At 39.7% G+C, this 25,163-nt stretch overlaps 1 protein-coding gene and 1 long non-coding RNA gene across 3 annotated transcripts in view; one reads left to right on the top strand and one right to left on the bottom strand.

Moving 5' to 3' along the window:
* Positions 1–25,163, top strand: part of LOC121655501 (inositol polyphosphate-5-phosphatase A) — a 161,901-nt gene that overhangs the window by 8,575 nt on the left and 128,163 nt on the right. The gene's annotated exons all lie outside the window — the stretch shown is intronic.
* On the bottom strand, positions 1,774–24,080 carry LOC121655503. The gene is made up of 3 exons (XR_006013224.1): positions 23,954–24,080; positions 21,407–21,409; positions 1,774–1,796 (listed from the first exon to the last, which is right to left on the bottom strand). It is a non-coding gene; the product is annotated as an uncharacterized LOC121655503 (long non-coding RNA).

The raw sequence follows: 25,163 nt of genomic DNA on the forward strand, positions 1-25,163 counted from the left end.
TTTAGCGCTGAGGAGCGTGAGAAGCCACTTAAATGCGCAAGTCTCACGGCCATTGCGTGTTGGCAGCCCTGCAAAACAAATGCGGCTTACCGGCTCGTGCTGCAACATGCTGCAGTCAAGTATGACACCAGAGAGATCACTCCGCAACAAACCAGAGCGTTGAGTCGAAATACGCCATAGTGAAACCTATTGTCATACACAGTTTATGGTAAAGGGGGGACTAATAAAAATTATCGCGGCCGGCAAACTTATCGTGCTCTTATTTTCTTATCGTTCAATTAATTGACTTATTGCTTATCGCGACAGGCCTATTTGAAAATGAATATGTGGGATGAGCAGCAGATGTTGGGTATGTGGGTTGTGCCCATGAAAAACGTGTCAAATCTTCTCTACATTGTGTGGATGCAGGCCCCTGCCTCACTGGAGGCAATCTCAAAGCAGAGAGATGTTGAGATGAGATTCTGTAACCAGCTCCATTGAACGTTTTTGGATCAGTCTAGGCTGCTGTTGTGCCAGACTGACCACTAAAACCACATCGGCTTACTTGTGACAAATGCTGGTTGAAGAATGGGATGCTATCCCACAGCAGGTTGTGACCAAGCTGGTGACCAGCATGAGTAGGATGTAGAGTACCAGGCTGCTGTGGTTGTGTGTGGTTCTTCCACATGCTACAGTCCCTGTTTGGTAAATGAAGACATTGTTAAATTGCTGATGATGTCTTGTTTCATCAGGTCACAATTATACAATACAATAAGTTTTCATGGCCGCAACCCACACACCCACACAGTTATGATTATATGTAAAGGTGTGTCTTGTTAAAACATGTTTACATAAGATGTTTGTTTCTTTTACAAGCTAAATATTTTAAGAGCTAGACATGCTTGCGAAGAAGAGCCTTCACCTTCACCAACCTGAACTTGCAGATTTAACAATAACTCTCATGTCTTATCTGCTGCTACCTCCTCATCCTCACATGCGCCCTGCAGCATTAACAGTCCAGCTACTACTCGATGGCAACGGAAACCGACCTGGTGAGCTCTGGAAGAATAGTTCAGTTCTCTTGTTTGATTCCTGGCTTCATCAGTTTACAAGTTAAAGTGTCTTTGTAGCCTGCTTTCTACGGGCATGCAGGCCAGGATGTCCTGGCCAAATAATGCCTCTGTGCATTTAGATACTTGTGCTTGGTGCTTACTTTCAAAGTTTCCTCACATTTAAACAGAATTTTTAACTTTTGACATCATTACAAACACTAAATTTACAGAAAAAATGTGTAATAACTTGGTGAAATTCAAGCATTGCTCAATATGTATGTATACATGGTTAAAACAGTATGCATTTTTAGTTGACAAGCTTTAATAAACACCTTGGTAGTAGGGCTGGGCGATTAATCGAATTTTAATCACAATTAATTTTTGTCCTTCGCAGTTTCCTCTTGTGTTGTTTTTCAGTTGGAAATCGAGCGCCACTGGCATTGCAGCGCTCTGCTGCAGACTCCTCCCACAGCCCCGACCGCGAAAATCGCTGCCCTCCTCCAGCCAAGCGACAGGCGACATTCGTGCATTTGAAATGTTGCGCTCGTTCACGCAGACGTGTAATACACCAGCTCCCAGAGACACAGAGAGACAAACGTTATAAACAAACAACTTTTTTCTCAATTAACACAGTGAACAAACCGGATTTAAGAAACTCATCAACACGTTGGACAAACGGCATCACGGCCATCTTGTCTCCATGTTAGTGGAGAGTCTCTGCTGCCCTGGATGATGAGTGTAGTGAGGGTGTTATGAAGGACGTGGCTACAGTCCAATGTTTCGCCACCGCTACAGACCTGTGGTCAAGCCTCTCCATAGAGCCGTATATAACTGTCACGCTACATTTTATTGACACGGATTTCAATGTGAAAACGAAATGTTTCCAGACTCATTTTTTCCAGATCACACCGGGCAGAACATGCTGCTGGTCTGAGACAAACAATAGCTATGGGGACCTGGTGGAAAGAAACTAGTCTGTATTACCACAGACAACTTTTTCAAATTCAATTTCAAACAATATAATCGTGATTACAATTTTTCCCATAATCGAGCAGCCCTACTTGGTTTTATATGATGGTGCCAGAGCTGTGGATATGATTATTGTGTAAGTGTTGGATGCAATAAAATGTGCTTTGCATACTTTGCATGTTGTGTATTATTGAGGGTACACTAGTTTGCATTGAAACCTCAGTTTGATAGTGGAAAGATGTTCCTGCATCTGTGGGCTACTCTGTACATAGCCAAGCCCGGTGTGAAGAGTTGAGGCTGCTGTTATAAAAGGTAATCTTCATTGTATTTGTCACACTGTACTCTGGGTTTCCACGACATAGTCACTCCTATGGTGGAATGTTTGCATGAAGTGGCCGACTGTCCTTATAACGAGCTACTTTGTAGTTGGTTTCTTTTATTTCTAGTAGTCATTTGAATTTATTTTGGGAAAGCACAAGATTCAGATACAATCCAGAGCTGAATTCCTCAGGCCAGCGGCTATGGGAATTCTGGCCTTAGGGTCGATCCTGTGAAAGACCAAACTGTGGGAAGCTAACATTGCTCACTAGCTGTGTTGAACATTTTAGCCCTTATTTTTGTGGGAATAAATTGCTTCACAAAAGACGTTTGCAAGCAATTTACTTTGGTAGCTCTTCTGTTGTTATGACCCTTTAAATCTGTTGTAATGATGGATGTTTCTTCAGTTTCTTTTGTTTCCTACCACATTTATATAATTGTCTTTCATTACAGTTCATTATAATATATTTTCTCAATGATGCATTGCTGTTAAAACCAATAAGAGAATTGAAGTTTAATTTGCCATCACTGATTGGTTCTGCATGATGATGCAGATGATGATGCGCTCTGACGCAAGTTGCTTGCAGTTTTTGTCTTTGAGCTGACGATTTGCTTGCTCGTATTTTCAAAACTGGAACATTACTGAGGTCATGCAGTGGATGTAGATGTGATTCATCACTAATCTTTATCCAAATTAGGAAGTCTCAGTTCTTATTATGATATAATTAACCTGAGAAAAGAAGCTCCTCCGTTTGTCTCCTAATGCAGGAGGTTCAGCGCTGACACATGGCGGCAGATTACTGAAGGCTAGCAACTGCATGGTTGTACCTTCAATTTGTTTGTATCCGTGGCTCATCAGGTTGTTTGTCTTAGCTCCGTCTCCCTAGTATCAGGTCACCTTGCTTCCATTAAAAGTCTGTTTGGGCTCAAACCTACAGGAGCGTTTTTACCAGGAAAAAATAAACAGTTGCTCACAGAGCCAGACAGGAGGGTTTATAGTGGGGCTCTCCAAGGAGTAGTGACACGCTCACAAGTGAATCCACATGCAGAAACACACATTGAATCTCTGTATGTATGACACGAGACGGGGACTTTACAGTGCTGCGACACAGCCAATTTTTTTTTTGCAGAGTTCACTGACCCCGCTCAGGAGGATTTGATGATGTGTTTGAGAGGAACGGGACAATGAACAGCCAGGCTCCACTGGACCCAGATAAGGAACTGGGATAAGGGTGGGAGTGTCAACACAGAGCAGGGGAAGTTTGGGTTCACTCCAAGAGCCATAATTATCCTTGTTGGGAAAGCCAGAAAGGAAAAAACCCTCACACCCCCACTGATTGCACTGACAAGGCCAAAGACTCATTCATAAGTAAATAGTTTATAAGATGTGTGATTTGACCACACTGTTTCAATCAAAGCATTAACCTCTGACAACCACACAGTGTCAAAAGTTTCCACTGTTACAGTATCATTTTGGGTACCAGAGTAAAAGAATTAGCAACGTTTCACATATATAAGCATTAACTAGGTTATTCTTAACTAGATTATGACATTTAGAGACAAAACCAAGTTATCTAAGTAACTGGGCCAGAAGTGAGAATGACATAACTAATGTAATTTAAAAATCTCACATCCATATTTTTTAATTTATTGAAAATATTTTTACAAGTTGAGTCATTTTTAAAAACATTTCAGCAAAAACTTGCCTCTTGCTTTATAAATGCAAAGACTTAAAGGCTTTTTTAATTTTCAAATCAATAGAGGGTGTTTTTTTTTTTAACTGCCAATTAATATTACAAAATAACAAAAAATGATTCAAAGGTGTAGAATTGAGCTTTTTTTAAAATTTATTGTTAAAGAAACTAGATGATTTAATCGAGAATGAATGTCGTATCAAAATGTTGGTGGTCAAAAGGACTTTTGTTGCAGCCCAAGCTGAGGGTGATTACCTAAGGCATCCCGTCTCCGGCAGGATTTACCAAACAACCTCCAGGTCTAGACTCGCCTGGCCGTCAACCTGTTACAACCTCAGGCTGTTTTTTTTTTGTTTTTTTTTAAGAAGCTTTCCTAAACCTGTGGATTTTCTTAAAAAAAATAAACAAAAAAAAAAAACACACAACTAAAACTTTGGGCGATACGGCCTAGAAATAAAATCTCATATTTTACCAAACCAAATCCAATTTCCTTTTCAAAGTGATTTTTCTTTAATTTTCTTTTTTAAAAACCTATTGAGCTTTAGCATACAAAATATGTTTTTATTTATTTGTTTATATGAATGAATAATGGCAAAAAAGTAACGTCCTTACTTTTCCACCGTAATATCAGCTTCATGAGCTTCATAGAGATACGCAACACAGCTGCATCCATGATCTCTTTCCATCTGGATCGTTATCGCACTGGATCCACTGTGGAAATAATTCCCCTGTAGGTCATCTCTTAATGAGTTTGTGGGCTGAAGTTGTCTTCTGCATCTCAAAGAGAGCAGCAGTTAGTTGCACAGCTAAATGGCAGGTGTGAGTGACGGCCCACTTCACTGTAAATCTGTTAGACCTTTCAGACAAACACTGTTCTGGTGAGGAGGGGGCGCAGAGTCCGCAACTGACTACGGAAGCCCAAGGAGAGCGTTTTGTGGTGCATAAAAGAGAAAAAAAAAATCCAGATTTTCAATAAAATAAATCGTCATGAACAGAAAATTCGAATAATCGACTTTTATCAATTTATTAACCACCAAGCCATTCTTTCTATTAAAACAGTGAATTTCTCTCTCACTGTGAATAGAAACATAAATTAAAACAGTTTGAGACTCTAACTCTGATTTTTTTTTAATTGTTGACTTTGCCCTCACATGTATTTCTATAAAAAATATATATTAATATAAATAAATTATGATAGTTTTGTAGAGCGCAGACCTCCTCCAAGCCATATAAGTCTTTTTACTTTTTTTTTTTTTTTTTTTTTGCAAAAGCTAGTTCTTGTTTTCTGGCTGTGAGACAGGAAACTTATTTATAAAATATGTTTAAGTACCAAGTTTGAATAAAGTTTTTCAGAATAAAGGCCAATTTATGCTCCCTTACGTGTGTAAATAGCGACGTCTGTTTCAAACGTTGTCATGCGTCGCTGTCCTCCATACTTCCATGCGTGTTTTGCGTTGCCATGGTTCCTCCACTAGTGGGCGGTGCTTAGTTCAGAGTTTACTCTCGCAAGCCGACGTTAGATTCAGACACCGTTTGGCAGCAGGACTGCGTCGCTATACAGTTGTTTCCAACTGCCCAAAACGCCCTAAACACTCGCATATAGTCTGTCTTCAAAATCTTGCACAATTTCTACAGTTCGTCTACATTCTTGTTCAGCTTTTTTTGTTCCCTTCCTGATTCTCTTCTTCATCTCTGGTTTGTTTTTTTTCCCTGGTCTGTTCTGCTCAGCACCACCCCTCGCGATTTCCGGTGGTATTGCTCTGTCTTTTCTGCGTCAAGCAACAGATAGCTAAGCTCCCTGAAAACGGACCAAATTACTTGTGTAACAGACGCAGAAGACGGACGAAACTGTCCATCTGTCTGCGTATCCGTCTGCGTCGAGCATAAATGAGCCTTAAAACAGTCACTTTGTTAGAAGTGAACTGTAATGTAGGTGCTTTTAAACTATTTTTTTCCCAACATTCTTATTGTTCTGGCTTAAATAGCTGCTTTTACAAGGGTAATTTTACTGTACTATATTGATGATTATCATATAGATACAGGAAAAGACACGTGATCAGTTTATAACTTCTTGCTTACAACTAACTTTTTAATTAAGCTCTATGGTTGAGGATGTCCACTTGGTAAAGCTTGATCACAATAAACTCATTTACATTAAATCAGATATTTTTGGGATAAGTTAAAAAGAGGTGTTTTATGTATTTAGCAGCATGCCATGAAGCTGTTTGGGCAGCATTGTGTGTACAGGATACGGTTATTAAGTAATCTTATGCTGGCCTTGTTTATTAAAGGAATTTGGCTCTTGTAAACCCCAAAGAATGTGTTGTAAAGAGCTTTGCATAGCAACAGCAGACCTTATCCCAACTTTTGTTTTTATCTACAACCCACGTCCACTTGACTTGTGTAGAAGTTTTCCTCATTCTGTTTGTTGTAGTCACACACTCACACCAGCACATGCTCATGCTTTGCGCTGTCCTGCTGGGTTTTATCTGGGCGGTTGGCCGGGGGAGACACACAAACTGAGTGATTACAGAAGCGCTCATACCTCCTTTATCACCACAGACAACTTACTTAAGCATCCTGCTCGTGCTGTGGAGTGAAGTTGGTCTGTGCTTTCCTCCAGCAGCTGCAGAGGTACATTCAGCAAAAGATGCATGAAAATATATGTTGGTCTCAGATGTCACAGGCTAGATAAATGGAAAGGGTAGTTTTGCACATTGGATTTCAATGGACTAGTTTTTTTTTTTTTTGTCTAACTTTACTCCATTTTTAGTTATTCCAGAAGCGTGTTTAATTAAATCTTTGTTTGCAAATTTCATTGCGCTGTTGAAAGCAAATTTATTTCTCAGCTCAGTCTGCCTCATACATTTGATTAATTTAAGATCCAAGATTTTGAAATGTATCTTGGACTGTTTACAATGAGTTCTAGGGTCGCTGTTTTGTGGTAATAACATTTGAATGTGCTGCATTATAATCTGTGTGACGGTGATAAAAAGTCAGGCGGTAAACAAGTGGCTGCTGGTTGGGCCAAACCAGTGAAGCTGTTGGGTGAAGTTGGACTGGAAAATATATGTATATTTATTTGCTCAGACTTGGCTAAGCTCAGTACCATCTTGCAAAGCTTGAAAATAATTTCTGCTTTTGAGGTATGAATAATCTAGATAAGAAGAATAATGTTTGAAGCCACACTGTACTCCTGTAGCAGAGGACACTGCAACAAAAACTGTCCTCTTGCACCAACAAGGGTCCGGTAAAAGTAGTCCAGTAAGATATTTGGTCCACAAGCTTTACTTCATCCATACAAACTAGAGATTCATGATATTAGATTTTTGGCCAATATCTTCCATCTCTAATAAAATCCCATTTTAGGCAAAAATTGCAGGATTTGAAGGGGTTAAGTTCTTGGAGGTCTTGTCTGTCAGTCTACATTTAAAATTAACCCAGAGTCCTTCAGTCTGAGTGAACTGAGAGCTATGTAGACAGATATGTATGCAAGAGTCAAAAGTGGCGCTAGAATTATCCTTCCTGCTTTCTTATTTTACATGACTTCAAATATCTGGGAGATAGGACGGTGTTTCTCTCCTCCAAACCGTGTGACACAGTGTAAAAACCCTGGTTTAAGACCAAATCTTTGCCAGCGTTTTCATTCGCTTTGTCCTTTCTGAATCAGGATGAAGCTTCAACATCACTTACACGATGGTCCTCTGTTTGGTGGCAACACCAACTAAATGTTTTAATCTTTCTATGTTCAACTCCATGGAAGGCAGCGTGCTCCTGAATGCTAGTTATAAATGCAGAGGTTGCCGGTCAGATTTCTCACTCAACCATCTTGTTCTTACAAAGACCGTTCCGGTATCTAACTTGCACTTTTCCAAGTTCTTCCCATTGTGTTGCATCAACATTACCTGAAAAATTCATTTTTGACATTTGGGAATCATTTATGAATCTTCCACATCTTGACACATTGATAATTTCCTCAACCCCTAAATTGAAGCATGTTTGTATGTTTCTTATAGTCGTTGTGAAGCCTGGTTTCAATTTTCTTTCTGGTCTTTCAGGTCAATTTCTGTTGACCCTTGTGCACACCGTATAACTTTCCCACACAGTCACCAGCTGTACTCTGTGGATGGCTGCCACTTTCCTGCACTTTCACTTACGTTTCTCTTTTAAATAGAAGCTGAACTCGTGAGGAAGTTATAAAACAAAACACTTTCAACCACAATGTTCAAGACAATAGAGTGTTCAGATCAAAGGGCATCGAAGCAGCTCAAGAATCATGAAACATTTACATGTTAGATTATTACAGAAGAATTGAGCTGTCACCCAAACAAAAAAAAGTTATCACCATATAACGTGATAGTTTCATGTAAAAATGTGATATGTGTAACATTATAACGTGATAAATTTTATTGTGAAAACATGAATTAAATTAGCCTACTGTATGCAGATGTGTTGTGACAGAAATATTGGAGCAAAATACATTTAATGGAAACTATTCTCACCAAACAGAAAGACCAAGCAGGTCTTTTTATCAAGCATTCATTGTTCTGCTCTGATTTACTGTTGTACACACAGGAATGTGGGACAGTTATGAGCAACCTGCCTGCATGCAGTGAGACGGTGTGTGTGTCTGAGTTGCCAGACTGTGTGTGATGTTTTTGGTTAATAACGTACCAGTAGTTACTCCTGTGGCTGTCTCCTGAAAATGAAAATTGTAGAGGCTATATGCACCGCTGGGGCTGCAGAGAATTAAGTCGCAGACACAAAGATGTAGTCCTGTCTGCTTTAAGGGTGCAACGTCAACAATATCACAGTGTCCTCCAAGCTTCACCAAATCTTTCCAATGAAGCAAACTTAATCCCATTTGGTAAATTAAACATTTCTCTGACAATATTATATACAGTTTACCCATACAAAGACAAACATGGTTTGTAATTCATGTTTTCACCACAAAATCTAATATGTTTCAGGTTTTTACAATAAACTATCACGTTATAATCTGATAAGGTGCTAATTAGATTTTTATTTGAGTGACAGCTCTATGCTTCCATAGATTGTAAATGTTGGACATAAAAAAACAGCAACAAAAAAAAAACTACCCATTTATTATATTTTACTCATTAGAAATCTTAACATGTTGCTGGGATTGCAGAGCCACAAAATGTAGAAGATGAGACTTGTAAATACGTTTGATGTCATGCCAGGTTGATTAAACAGGTAACATGCTGTGAAATCATTCTGCAGGTTTTAGCAGACTTAAAGTTTAACCACACAAAGTCTTTAATCCTTTTTTTTTCTTTTATAGGCTTTCACATACTGTGTTTTATTTCTTTGTTTATTTGTTGCTTCTGTGAAATAACACCTTGGTTTCACATTTCCCTCCCCATCACTACCTGTAAGCCATACAGAGGCGTCTTTTCTAGGCAAATCCCTTCATCTGTTTCTTGTGCACAATCACTCATTGTGAGCAGGATGGTTGTTTATTTAACCGTAAGCCGTTGATAAAGCATGCTTATTGTCTGAGGTCCTTGTACAGTCAGTGGCTGAGTACTTTTCAGTTAAGCCCATTGTCCCCCCTTTCTCCCGAGGCTCCAGTACAAAAACATACAAGCTCATCTGGCCAGATCATTAAGCAGGGATCTCATACAGACTATTTTCATGTCTTTGCTCTTTCTGCAGCCTCTTGCCCTTTAGGATTTCCTGCTCTGGACTCCTGCTGTTTCTCGGCGCACTTTATGCTGTATGCTGTGCTTCTATAAATATCGGGCATCACTGGGTCATGTCCACACGCTAAAAAGCATGTTCATACATCATACATCGCATTGCTCAAAACTTTGTTCCATCACTCAAAACTAAGTCTGTTTCATGGAAGTCTCACCTTGGAAAACTCTTCCAGTATTTGACTCTTTAACGTCCTCTGGTTCCCATTTAAGGCAAGCAAACAGTACATAACGTACCAGACATTTTCACTTTTTACACGAGAGAAAGTGTCAATTGTGTTACTCTCTAGAGATATCTAAATACGCCGTACATGAACATTTTCTGCGGTTAGCCCCCCAACTAGTAGAAGTCATACCAGCCAGAGTGCTTATATTGTGTCTTTCTTGCAAATGCAAATAGAGGGTAGGCAGCAGCTGGGGGTGGCACTGGGCGTTTCTCCCCAGCAAGCTGCTGTGGTGTCAGAGCTTGGCGCCCTGGCTTTAATTACAGCATCATTAGTCCTCCCACTCTCAGCCTCACTTCTGGAAAAAATGATGGACCAGCATTTCTGACAGTTAGATTCATTCTGTATTCTGAAACAGCTAAACTTTTTACCAACAACAATCACAATATTATCTTTCTATCTGCACAAAGAAGTATAAAATGAGCTCCTACCTTTTAGGAATGCCTAAAGGCAACGCAAGTTTATTTCAATAGCACATTTCATGTAAGACATTTCAAAGTGCTTTACATAAAATGGTAAGAGTATTACAGATGGTGCAAAGAAAGCATTGAAAAGTAGTAAAAGGCAGCAAATAATAGCAAAAACCACAATAAAATTATAATAAAGTCATAAACAACATTAAAATGATTAAAAGCAATGTCAATGAAACCCTTGAATGTAATGACAGATTTTGCTAAAGCAAGCTTTTGTCAGCTTTAGATCTTGTTTGAAATCTGTATAGTGTTCCCAGATTTTTTGAGACAAAGCCTCCAAGATAATGTAGGGTAACGTAGGATAACGTAGGATAACGTAGGATAGCGCAGGATAACGCAAGATAACGCAGGGTTTCCCACACGTGTGGCGCAGGGCCAAAGAATCAACTCCAAGCGCCACAGATTCCATCCGTCTCTCCGCCATCACTCATTTGTTGAAAAGTAAACTCACATGATGTCACTGCTGCTGCTGATTTGAAAATATCCCAGATTTTCTGACACCACCTCATCATTTGTCTTCCCCCTTTCATCTTTTTATTCTGAGTCCATTTCGCCACCACGTTTCTCTGCATCTAAGCTGCTCCGTCTCCGCTTGCTTTGCTCTTGTTGATCAGTTAAGAAAATATTACCGTCATTTTGACCAATCGGCATTATTAGTGACAACTCACGATCACAAATTACTTTGTCTTTGCGCGATGTGCGATGTAATGCACCGTGATTTTATCTTACTTTATTTTTTTTGACATGCAGGCCACTTTCGGGCCCGCTGGTCTAATCTGCCAACATTGTGACTGCAGAAGTTTCTCTCTTTGGGAACGTTTCAGAGTGTCTCCTGAGAAAAAGACCTGGGGCAATCTATTTTTAAAACCACCATTTAGAGGAATAAACATAAGAATGAATAATGTGAGCATGACATTTGTAGAAAGCTTGAAACCTAAAATTATTGTAAAAAAAACAATGAATTGATAAGAGAAGTGATGAGGAAGTTAAAAAACAGGATCAGCTGCAGCTCGGTGCTGATGTTTGGAGTATGACCACTCCCCGATGACTTCCCCTTGGGATCCTCATGGATAGTGGGGCTTTTGCCAGTTTTCCAGCTTATGTCAGTGCAAATGTGGTGGATATGTTTGTGGTTCCTCTTGCTGCCTTATCACTCCTGGCCTCTGCACAGGGTTATCACTTGACCTTTCACCACCGACAATAAAGTTTCCACTGTGGACAGTCCGAACAATGCAGACCCACCCTCTTTTCCCCACAACTTCTGCCTTTCCTCTGGTATCTATTTTTAGAGCTCAACCACAAACACATCTTTGTCTAAGACTTCCAATTTCATTCATTATGTAGCTGGCAAAAAAGGTCATGTGCTTCTGGTCATGGGGAAATTAATAAGAAAAAACTCAAGCATTAATGAGCTATTAAAGTGTTAATTACTGATTTAACTCTGACGTTAACTCTTATGTTTCCTGTGACCATATGATGCAAAGTTCCCAGAGGTTTATGTTTGATATTATGCTTTTTTTGCAGGTCTACTTCATAGCAACATGTAGATTTTTGACTTATTAGATGGCAAATAAAACCAAAAATATTGACAGGCCAGAGATAATAGAAAGTGGACTTCACACTTGGCCTGTATGCACACACACTTGTCTGGAGGGCCGTCCTGGCTGCTTGCCTGCAGCCTGTCAACACCCGCAGGCTTGCAGACAAGTGTCCATTCGTCTGTCGGGCCCCACGAAACAGGCCAGCCCTTGGATGCCAGTTCACATAACAGCTGAACAGATGGTACCACCTCCACCTTGCCTGCCTCACAAAGTTTTATTACCCAATTTGGCCCACAAGAAGCTTGTTAGAAAGAGAAGACAAATGCCTGCTGAAAAGGCAGTACATTTATCTACCTGCTAATGTTCCTCATTTAATTTTTTATAGGTATTTGCTTTGCCTCTATGACAGATGGAAACCTTTTTCATTTGTGTGAGTAAAACTTTTAAATGTACATCCCTTGCCCGAAGTCTGTTTAACATGTCAGCTGGGTTACAGAGAAATTCCACTGTTGGCAGGAAGAAACATACTACGGCTATTTGAAGGTGTCCAAAGGCATAAAGTTGTCAGACACACAACAGTATAAGTTTACAAGGCAGGGATTCTGGTAAGTTCTCCTGTCTTGTAAAATGAGTAAAAAGTATTTGCTTGGATGCCTCCGTATGTGACATATCTTTATTATCTTAACGTCTATAAAGGAGATATAAACTTGAGGAATATTATTTCAGAGGCAGCACATCTTGACCACATAAAACCATAGCCTACTTTCCTCTTTCTTTGCACTCTTATACAGTTGTGGCAAACGATAGACAGCAACTTGAATATTTTAGTTCTCTTCAAATGAGTATACACAGTTACATTGCTTAGTTGTGTGTGTGTTTTTTTTTTAATCTTCCAGTCTTTATAAAATAGCTGTTTATGGGTTAAATGGTTTCAAAATGGAAATTTGGGGACCAAAGATTTAGTAACAGAGATGCTACTAAGCTAATCAGAGTGCAGAGAGTAGCAGCATCTCATGTCAGAACCACAGCTCAGCAGCTTAGTGTTGTTTGCTTACTGCTGATTTTATTACCTGGTAATAAGCAGGAGGTTACTCTTGTCCATCTGTCCACAAGCCTGTCCACAAACCATTTTAATTTCCGTCCATTTAAGTTGCTCTTGAACCTTTGATCAGCACTCAAGGATCACTTTAAAGGTACAATGTGTAGAAATGACATCTAGTGGTAAAGATAGGGGTAGAAATTGCTTTAAATACCAAGCACAGTTGTGAAAGGATTGTGGCCGTCAGCGGCCAAAATTCTTCCAGACATAAACATTTTTTCATCTGTGAGTGGATCCAGTGGCCTCAGGTGCAGCAATGACTGCACTACAAGTAAGCACTTCATCATACCATACATGTGTCCTGTCTTCTTCCATGGTCCTTGTAATGCATTACTTATCCCCAATGGTGCTCTAGCACCACAAAAAAAAAAAAAAAAGAAAAAAAGACGATACTGCAGTACTGAAGCTCAGTGAGTTCTCACCTCACACACAGAGTTGTTTGTCCATTCAGAGACACTGTAGTCAAAATGTTAGCACAAATATGGCAGCTGCCATGTATCTGGACCAAGCGGCAACCTATGGCGGTGAAATGTGGCATGAAGGGAGAGTGCAGCACAAACGCTGTTTTTAGCTGGCTAACAGTGTGCCTTAGTTTTAGCCCACCCAACTTCATTAGCCCGTTAGCTCACATTAGATCTGAGTTGGCTCAGTTAGCTCTTAGCTACAGGCAGCTCGGAGTTTGATAGACGTCAATCATCACTTTGCCCATTTTTGTATATTCTGGGAGCAACGGCAAGCGTGATGCTGCCAACATGGCGATGGTAGGAACTGCCCAACGAGCTTCACGTTTGCTTTTCAGAAACCTACGGGTGATGTCACAGAGGCTCCGTCTATCTTTTATATACAGTCTATGATCTGGGCCCACGGCAAGTAGATATAAATGGCTCATTGTAACAGAATAAAAACAAATGGTATTTTAGTACAGTAATAAGATCCTAATAGAAATAGTTTTTCATGATGTATTTACATTTTCTCTCATTGATCTTTACAGTTGTTACAAGCTGCACCTTTATAAAAGCACTTCTGAACTTTGGCAGATTTTCTCACTGAGGTGCCCTCTACCAATGGCATCCATCTTGTTTCCTGTTGCTTCTCTGAACTCTCTCCAGGGATGTTGACTCAGTCTCTCTCTCTTTCTTTTCCTCTTTTTCTTTAATAATAGCCTTGTGTATTTCTTTGATGAATCATCATTATTCACATTCACATCAGCCAGTGTGTTGATGGTGTGTGACGTGGGGTGTAAAGCAAAACTCGGCTGTAACGTGAATTTCCAGGCAGGAAAATATAGTCACAAAGTGTGGTTTGTCAGCAATGGAAACCTGCAGGGCAACAACAGTTCCAGGAAAGTACATGAAGAATAACATAGTGCCATCAAAATGAGTTGGAAACACACATTATTCAGGTCGGAAAGATACATTATGCTATTTTAAAGTTTAGATTTTTAGAAAGGATACTAGTGCATTATTTATTGGATTTTTCAAGTATTGGGTGTTTGTGTCATCTAAGTCAATGGTTCCCAACCTGTTGATAAGCAGTGTTTTTGCTTTATTCACCAGGTTGTCCTAGAAATCTTAATGATGACAACATAGACTGGGCTCCTAAGAAGAATCTAGGCCATGACAGAGTGAAACAGTGTTGTGGTTTATTCACACCAAGCACATGTAGCAATTATGCAATAAAAACACCAACATGTGCACTTAGACCAGCAGAAAGATGCATGATGCATCATAAAGGGTCTTAATCCCAACTACTTTCATCTGTCCACACATAAAGAAGTTAATAGGCTTCTAAGCTTTTCTATGTTTTTATCTGTTTGGCCATGTAGAAGCTTATCTGAGATACCAGGGAACTGAATGAATGGATATTCGTCCAATTCAAAGCTTAACTCTGTTTTTGGATAAAATATAAGGATCTATAACACATTTTCAACACTTTTAAGGTATGTAGGACAGCTTTCAATGTCTTCCTTATACAACATTAGACTGGGCGAATAATCGATTAAATTGATCAATTGAATTTTCCATTTCTGGAGATTTATTTTTTTGAAAATCTGGATTTTTTTCCATAGTTAGCAGCAGACTTAGCCCTCCCTCCACACCAAAACGGTGTTTGTCTGGCAATTTTTCAGTGAAGTGACCCTTCACTCACGTCTGGGATTTAGCTGTGCGTATAACTGCAATGAGAAATGCTGCTCTCTGAGTCAACTTAACCTACAAACCCTAGTTAAGAGACAGCCTTCTTTAGGGGAATTATTTCTGCAGTGGATCCTGTATGATAAGGATCCAGATGGAAAGAGATCACGGATCCATTGTGTCGCATATTTCTGTGTAAGATATGAAGTCGTTTATATGGTGGAAAAGCTATGACATTATATGCTTTATTTTTGCTGGCATTCATCTATATAAACAAAAAATGTTTTTAATAAGTTTATTTATGTTTTGTAAAAGAAAAGAAAAAAAAACGATTTAAAATCGGAAATCGGATTTAGTTATAAAAAATCTGCAATTTTATTTTTAGGCCATATCGCCCAGCTCTACATTAGACATATTGATTTGGTTGCCAGAAGTACTTGGCCCTTCAAAAGTCATGTGATTAAAACCTAGCCATGTGTTTAAGAATAAGTGATGACATCTTTTCCCACTTTCCATTGATCACATCTCAGAGGTCAGGATAGCTTGTGATTGTATCAGGGGTTACAGAAGATTTTAACAGACTGTTTTCTTTTGAGCCAATCCACTACTTTATTGACAGAATTGTATCAACTGGTGTCATGAAAACCATTACAGGAGAAAAAACTGGACCAAAGTACCCTAACCATGATTACAATAATTATAGTAATTGATAAGTAGTGCTAACAGGGTAAAAAACATTCATCAAACTCTCCGTCAAGGAACAAACGATAACGTCTCTGTTGCCTAACATAGTTGCAAACGATGCTAAAGATTGTTTATGTCTGCATCAGCAGCCTCATTTGTGAGTTTAATTTCCTCATAAACATGGTCTGATTTCACCTCAGTGGAAAAAGAAGCTGCATTAATGCTGATGTTATGCATGTGTCTGTCTGACTCAGGCTAGTTTCTTTCCCACATCTTTGAGATTGTCAAAAATTATTTAGCTTTGTTTGTGTGTATGTGTGTGTGTCTTGGCAGAAGTGGTTAGTGAGTCTGTGTGAACTTTACATCTGGGACAGAGAGATTACAAAGAACTTTGTCTTGCAATTCCTGTTTACTCGTCTTTCACGATGAGCAGTTTACACTCTGCATCCTGTCTGTGTGTTTGTGTGTGTGTGTTTATCCGTCTTGACTTAATGCACATTCCTCATTTCATCATATGTGTATGTATGTCTGTTCTTTGCTGTAAGGTCACCAGATAATGGCAGAACTGATTGTGAGAGGTGATTAGATTTCAGATGATGAATAACTGAGTTAAATAGCAAGCTGAGTGTAAAACTAATGAGGCGTTTTGTGTGCACTGAAGGGAGATCTATAAAGCCGTTTGCGACCTGACTGAATTACAGGATTGAGCAACACATGAGCATCTTTATATCAGTTTGACATTTCTTCATCATTAGAGTCCCATGACCATGGAGATACTCAACACTCTAGTTTAAATGATGTAGATCAGCGGTTCCCATACTTTTTGAGCCATGACCCCCAAGATAACCTACGTTGTTGTTCGTGGCCACTACTTAGGGTCAGGACCTCCAGTTTGGGAAAGGCTGACCTAGATGAGTAGTTTTTTTTATCTTTAAAATAAGTTAAGTCTTTCTGCTGCCAAATGACACCCTCAAAGCGTCCTCTGAAATGCGGGCTTGCCTCATCTCTTTCCCAACTGCTGCTCAGTAGTGTCACTTCAGATGAAAGTTGCAAAACTAAATTGTGAAATTATTCAAGTGTGTCATAAAAAGGATGAGCACAACCCCCCCCCCCCCACAAAAAAAAGAGGAAAATGACAAAGGAAGGGAATTATGTGTAAAGCAGAAGCCTACCGCCGTCCAAACCCCCGTAGGCTCTAGATATATTACACAATCTACCTTCTCAGATGTTCCTGTATCTGCCATCTTTGTGCAGCCAGGGTTTAAACCGCCGTAGACGTTTTGGTGTTTTTGATGTGCGAACACTCCAGCTCTGGTCGAGGTCTGGGCGTAGGCTATGTGTTGTGGAAACTTGGTTCTCTCTTTGCTGTTTGTTTTGGAAGTCTGCTTTTCTGGCTCTCGATGGAGGTCATTTCTGAGGGGAAGTGTTTAAAAGACTTCTTGGGAGTGTTCTTGATTTGGACATGCTTTGGACGTTCAGAGGAGTAGGAGAGAGTCTGCTTCGTCCCATTTTGGACTTGCCTGATGAACTGGTTTAACCTATTTTTCTGCATGACATGGATCCCCATGTTGATTTTTCTGCTCTACATAGTACACAGCGGCAGAAAGAATTGGTTCGTGGGCCTCTCAGGGACAGTTGATTGGGGTCCTGGTGGAAAAGGAAGCTGACCCTCGCCCACCATTGCTCCTTTTTCTTTCTCCCATTTTCTATTTTTTCTTGACTTTCTTTCTCTCCCTCCCTCCCTCCCACATCAGGAAGAACCCAATTACAGAGATATCAGGCCCATGCTGAAAATGTGACAGCCTGTGAAATGTCTTCAGCGTCACACAGAGACAGTGTTTGTCTTGCCCTAGCGCAAACAGGATGCCGCATGCAGGAGAGCGGCGTAAGATAACAACAGACTATCCTGCAAGAAAGGAAAGGCAAAAAAAACCCCACCACAGCTCAGAAGGCGGAGGACAGTTTGGACAAAGAGAGGAAAAAACAGCTGAGACTGATGATGCACAGATGATCTGATGACCTCATCAGAGACAAAGAGCAGCAGCAGCTACAGTATCAATAGAAGAGTGCAAATCTTGAACAGGAAGTTTAACTGTACACGCCTCCACCTGAAGGAAACACTACGTATAGTGTAGACACCGTCTCGTCTCTCCTCCTCCACCTACTCCTAACCATTTCCTCTATAGAAAGTAGTTCTTTTAAGTATGAAATCCAAGCTTGAGCTGGTCACACTTCCAGAGAAAAATAAAGACCGAAAGCACAGACATTAACAGAGATATTTCTGTTCTTATTGTCGTCACATGGTATTCTCACTTGGAGGAAGCAGGCTGCAAGATTCACGCGCCTTTTTCTAAGCTGTATATTATAGGAACTTTCCATTCAGTTGTGCTTATTTTGTCCGTACCGGTGCCTTTATGGTTCTAATTGAGGACTGAAATGTCGGTCGTGTCACCTCCAGAGCAGGAGTTACCAAAATAAACTGTAATTTACAGCTGAGACGTTCTGCTTCTAACATCTAAAACCCCTAATTAGTTTTTTTTTTTCCCTCAGAATTTGGAAAAATGGGCAGTTTTGGTCAGTGTCAAAACAAAAATGTAACACTTTTCATGACAAATTACATTTCATTTTAAAGTAACTGCCCTTTTTATTAGGCTCAGAATTCTCAGTGTCATAGATACAATGAGGTGGTGGAAACATTCCTCAGAGATTTTGCTCCATATTGACATGACAGCATCATGCGGTTGTTGCACATCCATGATGAGAATCTCCCGTTCCACCACATCACAAAGCTGCTCTATTGGACTGAGATCTGGTGGCTGTGGAGGCCGTTGGAGTCCAGTGAACTCATCGTCATGTTCTAGAAAGCAGCTGGAGATGATCTGAGCTTTGTGACATGGTGCATTATCCTGCTGGAAGTAACCTTCAGAAGATGCTACACTGTGGTCATAAAGGGATGGCATTCAAAAGTGTGCCAAGAAAATATCCCCCACACCGTTACACGACCAGCAGCCTGAACTATTCATGTTTTTTCCACCAAATTCTGAGCCTACCATTTGAATGTGGAGCTGAATTGGAGACTTATCAGACCAATAACGTTCCTCTATCTTCTATTTTCCAGTGTTGGTGAGTCTGTTTATTGGGCAGTAAAGTACTGCTTGCTGCGCTCTGATATTGTGGTTCTAATAAACTGGGGGAATTAATTCTCTTACAGGAAAAGCTTCAATATTCTGGCAGTTTTTTGTGAACAGATTAAAGGCTGTTTGTGCTTTGCTGCTGCTCTGGCATTTCTCTATTTTTGTAGCTCACAAAAATCTATAACAGAATTCTTTCTTTTGTTTGATTCAGCTGAATCGACACAGCTAATGCCACCTGACACCCAAACGCCAGAATCAATATCAGAATTGATACTAGACTTTTAAAACTTATACACAAACATGAACATAGAATTGTGAAAAGAAAAAAAAGAAGAAAAACTCTCTATGTCCTCATCAAATGTTTTGTGCAGATGCCTGGGGAGATGGAAATCATCTGAGTGACTTTTCAAAGCCTGAGAAAAGTAGAGCATGCTTTTTATGTTGAATCTGCCGCAACCTATTTATCTGACTGTCTTTTTTCCATTCCTAAATTATGCATAGGTTTCTAAGTGTGTCCTTTTTGCAGATTGATTCCTCTTCTTGAAAGAGTGAGCAGAAGCAGGTTACTGGTGTCCCTCAGGTTTAACAAACCCAGCTGTTAAACCAGTGAAGGCACTCTGAGTTTGAGAGATTGTGCAGATATATGAGATTCTCCATCAGTGTTGTCTTGCAGGGTTGAGTTAAATTTTTAGATGGTATTTTCAAACCTCCATTGATTTTGTGTTAATTAGCTCACATCAGTTCAGTGGCTGCCAGTGCTCTGAAATGTAAAAACACGTTTGCAGTGAACCTGCTCGATTATGGCAAAATTGAAAATCACAATTATTTTGATTGAAATTGAGATCTCAATTTAACACATTTATTCATTATTCACTTTAAGAATATCAATTTCTATCAATCGACAGAGAGAGAGAGACAGAGAGCCAATGTGACATTTGAAGCCTTGTCTGGTCAGACAGACGAGTTTCTTTCCTTCAGGTCCCACGTAGCTATTGTTTGTCTCAGACCAGCAGCTATGTTCTGCCCGGTGTGATCTGGGAAAAAATTAGTCTGGAGAAGTTTTGTTTTCATGTTGAACTCCTCGTCAGTGAAATGTAGTGTGACATTTATATACGGCTCTATGGTGAAACATTGGACTGTAACCACAACACAACACACTCACAACACTCATCATCCAGGCCAGGGAGAGACACTCTGCTAACATGGTGACGACATGGCAGTGATAACGTTTGTCCAAAGTGTTGATGAGTTTCTTAAATCCCGGGTTGTTCACTGTGTTAACTAAGCACTGGTCTTTGGTGAGAAAGATAAAGTTATGTTTGTTTTATAACGTTTGTCTCTTTGTGTCTATGGGAGTTGTTGGGTTTAGTCACGACTCTTCAGTCTAACTTGAGAGGTGTTGGGAACTCGTGTTGAATTAAACCAAAGCGGCTGGGGCTGTGGGAGGAGTCTGCAGCAGAGCGCTGCAATGCCAGCGGTGCTTGATTTGCACCTGAAGACAGCACAAGCATAAACTGAGAAGGAGCAAAAAATCAGATCATTTAATTTTTATGATCGTTGAAAACCCACATCGTAACTAAGATTAAAATTTGATTTAATTGCCCAGCCCTAGTTTACAATTACACCAGTCTCTAGATGTTTAAAAATTCCTGTGACAGCATCCAAAAGCCCAAGTGAATGTCAAACTTCCCAATGTCAAAGATTAAACCTGGAGAAAAACAACAAAAGCTCACATTTGAATCCAAAATTCTTCAGTTTTTACAATTGTGTTAAAGAAGGAGTTGATCAACCAGGCACTGCAGCTTTGACATTGATTTTCAGTTTTTTTTAATGGAGATGTGCATGACTTGATCTAAAAGTGGATAAATTGTGAAGGTGCACACAGTTGCTGCTTTTCAACAGTCAACTTATTTTTGTTTGGGGCAGGAGGAAAGTTATGTTTGCCTACACAGAGACCTGAAACCACTGTTTATGGAGCTGTTTCCAGCGGAAGCAACAAACTGGAGCAGATGTTGGCAACTGCAACCAAATCAAGGGAAGCGTGGCAGTATTTTACCTGACAACAAAATCAGATGCACATCATGAAAGATGAAGCTTGTTTACCACAGATCTACCAACACAATGACAGACTAACCAAACCATCACAAAAATACTGCTCTTCAGGAGTAAAGAGACCAGAAGGACAGACAACAGAATATGACTGGTTATGTTGTAGCTGAATGCTTGTGTTAGTTCACCTTTCAGAGCAGCTGCCCCATGAACAGAAGCTACAGCTCCCTAACATAGCTAGCCCTGCTTTCAGTCCAGGCCTGAGATTTCCATAATGTGGTAAACAAGGATGAAATTGTAGTTTTTCACGGTGCCTGAGTCAAATTAACAGGGAAAACCGTCTGTGTGACATCACCTTAACTAACAGGGATCAAGTCTCCCCCGAAAGTTTAGTAGTGGATAAGAGGTTGACAGAAATGCTGGGGTTGTCTAGAAAATTAAGAAATTCAACATGACATAACTCTAAAAAATGAAAAAGCTGCATCTGTTTCTGGTGAGGGATTAGGTTGAGAATATAATGACTGACCAAACGAGGAGCGTTGCCAGAAAACTAGAGCATTTAAAAAAAAAAAAAAAAAAAGAAAAGAAAACCAGAGCAGCCTCCATCAAACTCACCCCAATTATTTGAGCTGCACCTGGACGCTGTCCTAAAGAAGATCTGTGGTGGGAAAAAGAATCTGTCATTGTCTGTGATATAAATGATTGATATATTTTGCTTCAGAAAAGAAAAAACAAACAACAACAACAAAAGCTGTTTACAGCTGGTAGACCATCTGGTTCGTATACGGAGACTGCAGCTCCTCAAAGCTGCTGGCCCAGGTTCCAGTCACGCCTGAAGGTCCTTGGTCACAGGTCTCCTCCTCTTTCTCTGACCCGTTCCTGTCAAGCAACCACTCAACAGAACCAAAAAAAAAAAAAAAAACACATCTTAAAATGAAGAAATAAGTAGGTGTTTTCCTATGTAACTTTGTAAATGACCACATAAGAAATATTGCCCTGGAAAAATTAGGTTGCGTAATAAAAGAAAATTCAGGGGAAGAAAAAAGTAAAATATATCATTTAAGAGAAAATAAAGTGGAATCTGGGAAAAAAATGAAAGCAGGTTTTAAAGGGCCCCTCTCCACACATATTGGCCTGACTAGTTTACTTAAAAAATTACTTCAAGGCCCATCTCTAATTTTTTTTTAGAAATTCAGAACATACATTCTGCCTTCCCAGAGAGACAAACTCCATGAGAAGTGTCTCCAGTGGCTGTGGATTGTAAGACTGTTGGGGATTTCCTTCTTCTATTCACATCTTCCCATAAAGACAAATAAACAGGGCTCCACTGATGCTGGTTTTTATTAGCTGATGCAAAATATGTAGAGAGCAGGGAGACCAGTGGCTGTTAAATAATGATGCTGGAATTAAATGAACAATGATTTAACTCAGCTATGTTTGCTGAAGTAAATTCTGCAGTGCCTTACAAATTAAAAAGTCTTCGTATGAGGACTTTTTTTTTTTTTTGTCGGCATCATAAATATTTTGCTGACACACTTTTTTATTGGGTTCTGTCCCACTATCCCACCTGCTCCCGCTGTTGAATCCCTCCGATGGGAGCAAAGTAAATATTAGGATTAACTTTTGCTGTGCTGCGTCTGACAGCTTTTAAATCTCAGATGGAAAGCATTTTCTGCTCCAAACAATAAGAAATGCTCCTTTTTTTTTTTTTTTTTTTTTTTTTATAGAAGCTGATCCACTCATATATGCTTAGAAGACTCAGCTTAGTGTGCTTTATCCAATAATGCAAAATACACTCATCCTTTTTTAGGTTATTGTTTTAGTGAAGTTGTTCCTCTCACAGAGACAGTAACCAGGCGTGCGCAGCATTTTATTACATCTTTAAATTACTGATGTCATGTGGAACATTGTTTGATTTTTCCAGGAAAGTGTCTGGTGCTTGTAAAAGTTCAGTTATTATGTCTTTTCCAGAGTGGTTTCACTCCTTCAGATGGGGCTATGATTTGGCACGACCTCATCGGCTCACGGCTAATGAGCTGTTTCCCTGGAAGAGTGACAGCCAATAACTTAAAAAAAGGGAAAGATGGCAGTAATCATTCGAACAGAGATGCAGCTGATTAACGAAGTGTGTTTGACCTCTTGACCCTGCGATCGGCGCTGAATGAACTAATTTGGCTGCTTTTTGGTCATTTGGGAAAGATGCTGCCTTGTGGAAAGGCTATAAAAATATAAGAGAAGTGTTTTAACTCTCTTCATTATGGCTGGACGATATTAAAAAGAAATTAATATTGGTTGATGTAGATAATTATCACAAAATGTAAGAAACAGCTAAATTCCATTGGGTACGTGCACGCCATGTTCTGGCTGCGCCGCGGTTTTATTCTGACCTCCAGCACGTCTAGAACACGTCAAGCTCAGCAGTTCAGATAGGGCCAGACAGGAAATCAGACACGGGAGCAGTGTAAAGCATCCAATAAATTTCAAAATAAAAGCTGGCGTACAGATTTGTGAACTATGTAACTATGTAAATCAAGCTCCGCTGGCATTGCAGCGCTCTGCTGCAGACTCCTCCCACAGCCCCAACCGCTTTGGTTAAATTCAATGCAAGTTCCCAAAACCTCTGAAGTTAGACTAAAGAGTCGCGACTAAAAAATCCACCAGCTCCCAGAGACACAAAGAGACAAACGTTATAAACAAACATAACTTTATCTTTCTCACCAAAGACCAGTGCTCATTTAACACAGTGAACAACCCGGGATTTAAGAAACTCGTCAACACTTTGGACAAACGTTATCACTGCCATGTTGTCACCATGTTAGCAGAGTGTCTCTCCCTGGCTTGGATGATGAGTGTCTAGAGGGTGTTGTGAAGGACATTTCACCAACACTATGGATCTGTGGTCAAACTGCACCATAGAGCCGTATATAAATGTCACGCTACATTTCATTGATGCGGATTTCAGCGTGAAAACAAAGTGTTTCCAGACTCATTTTTTCCCAAATCACATGGGCAGAACATAGCTGCTGGTCTGAGACAAACAATAGCTATGCTACGAGGACCTGAGAGGAAAGAAGATAGTCTGTATTACCACAGACAAGGCTTCAAATGTCACACTGGCTGCCTCTCTCTCTCTCTCTGTTTTTGCCATAATTGAGCTGCCCAAATTGTTATGGTATATTAGAAATACATGTAGATGTGTCAGATCAGATTGTTACAATTATCTGATTACTTCCAGATACCAGATTTTGATTGTCACGTAAATGGACTCTGTGTTTTTGTCTTTAATATTCAAGAAATAGGTAGTGTTACACAGTCAGCTGTAAAGGAATTTATATAGAATGGAAATGGATTTAATAGAAATCTATTTAAAATAGGCTGTTGTGAATCAAACTGAATCGATTCAGGAAATTAGTGTCGTTACCCAGTCCTAGTCATTTTTTTTACAGCCACAGTAATATGTAGGGCCATATTAATTCCATGACGCACAAGACATGGACTGCAGATTAAAACTGACAATCACAGAAATTAATTCTAAAACCTGGAATATCGTGGAATTTTCCCATATGTGCATGTAATCTGCTTACCTTTGCCCCCTGTCATTTAATGAGTTTTTAGCCATTTTTCTGACCTTTTTAACCGAAAAGTCATTTTATATATATATATAAATCAGAAGATGCCACAGGTTACGGATCTGTTGTGTGGAGTTCCTCAGGGATCTGTTCTGGATCCACTAGTGTTCTTGCTGTATGTTCTCTCCTAGGGAAGGGTTATTAACCAGTTCTGTTAAATTTTAGGTCAGCTTTATGCTAATATTGCTGCTTACATTTAATCAGTTAATCAGACATTAAGAAAAAGTTAACTTATAGCTGATTAATTACTGATTAGTAGCTAATAATTAACATCAAATCTGCATCCAGTCAAGCCTGATGAATTTCGATGTCGTGTCTGGTCGATGTCTTCAGACTGAGTTCATGTGGTAAAACAAAAAAATAAGGGAGGAAAGAAAATGGATAAATTAAAATTGGGCCCATAGGGCCCTAAATATGCATACTGTAGTGTCTGATTATCAATTCTGCTCTTTGCTTTATTACATGT

Source organism: Melanotaenia boesemani, chromosome 16 (assembly GCF_017639745.1).
Source record: "Melanotaenia boesemani isolate fMelBoe1 chromosome 16, fMelBoe1.pri, whole genome shotgun sequence".
In the NCBI taxonomy this organism is placed as follows: domain Eukaryota; kingdom Metazoa; phylum Chordata; class Actinopteri; order Atheriniformes; family Melanotaeniidae; genus Melanotaenia; species Melanotaenia boesemani.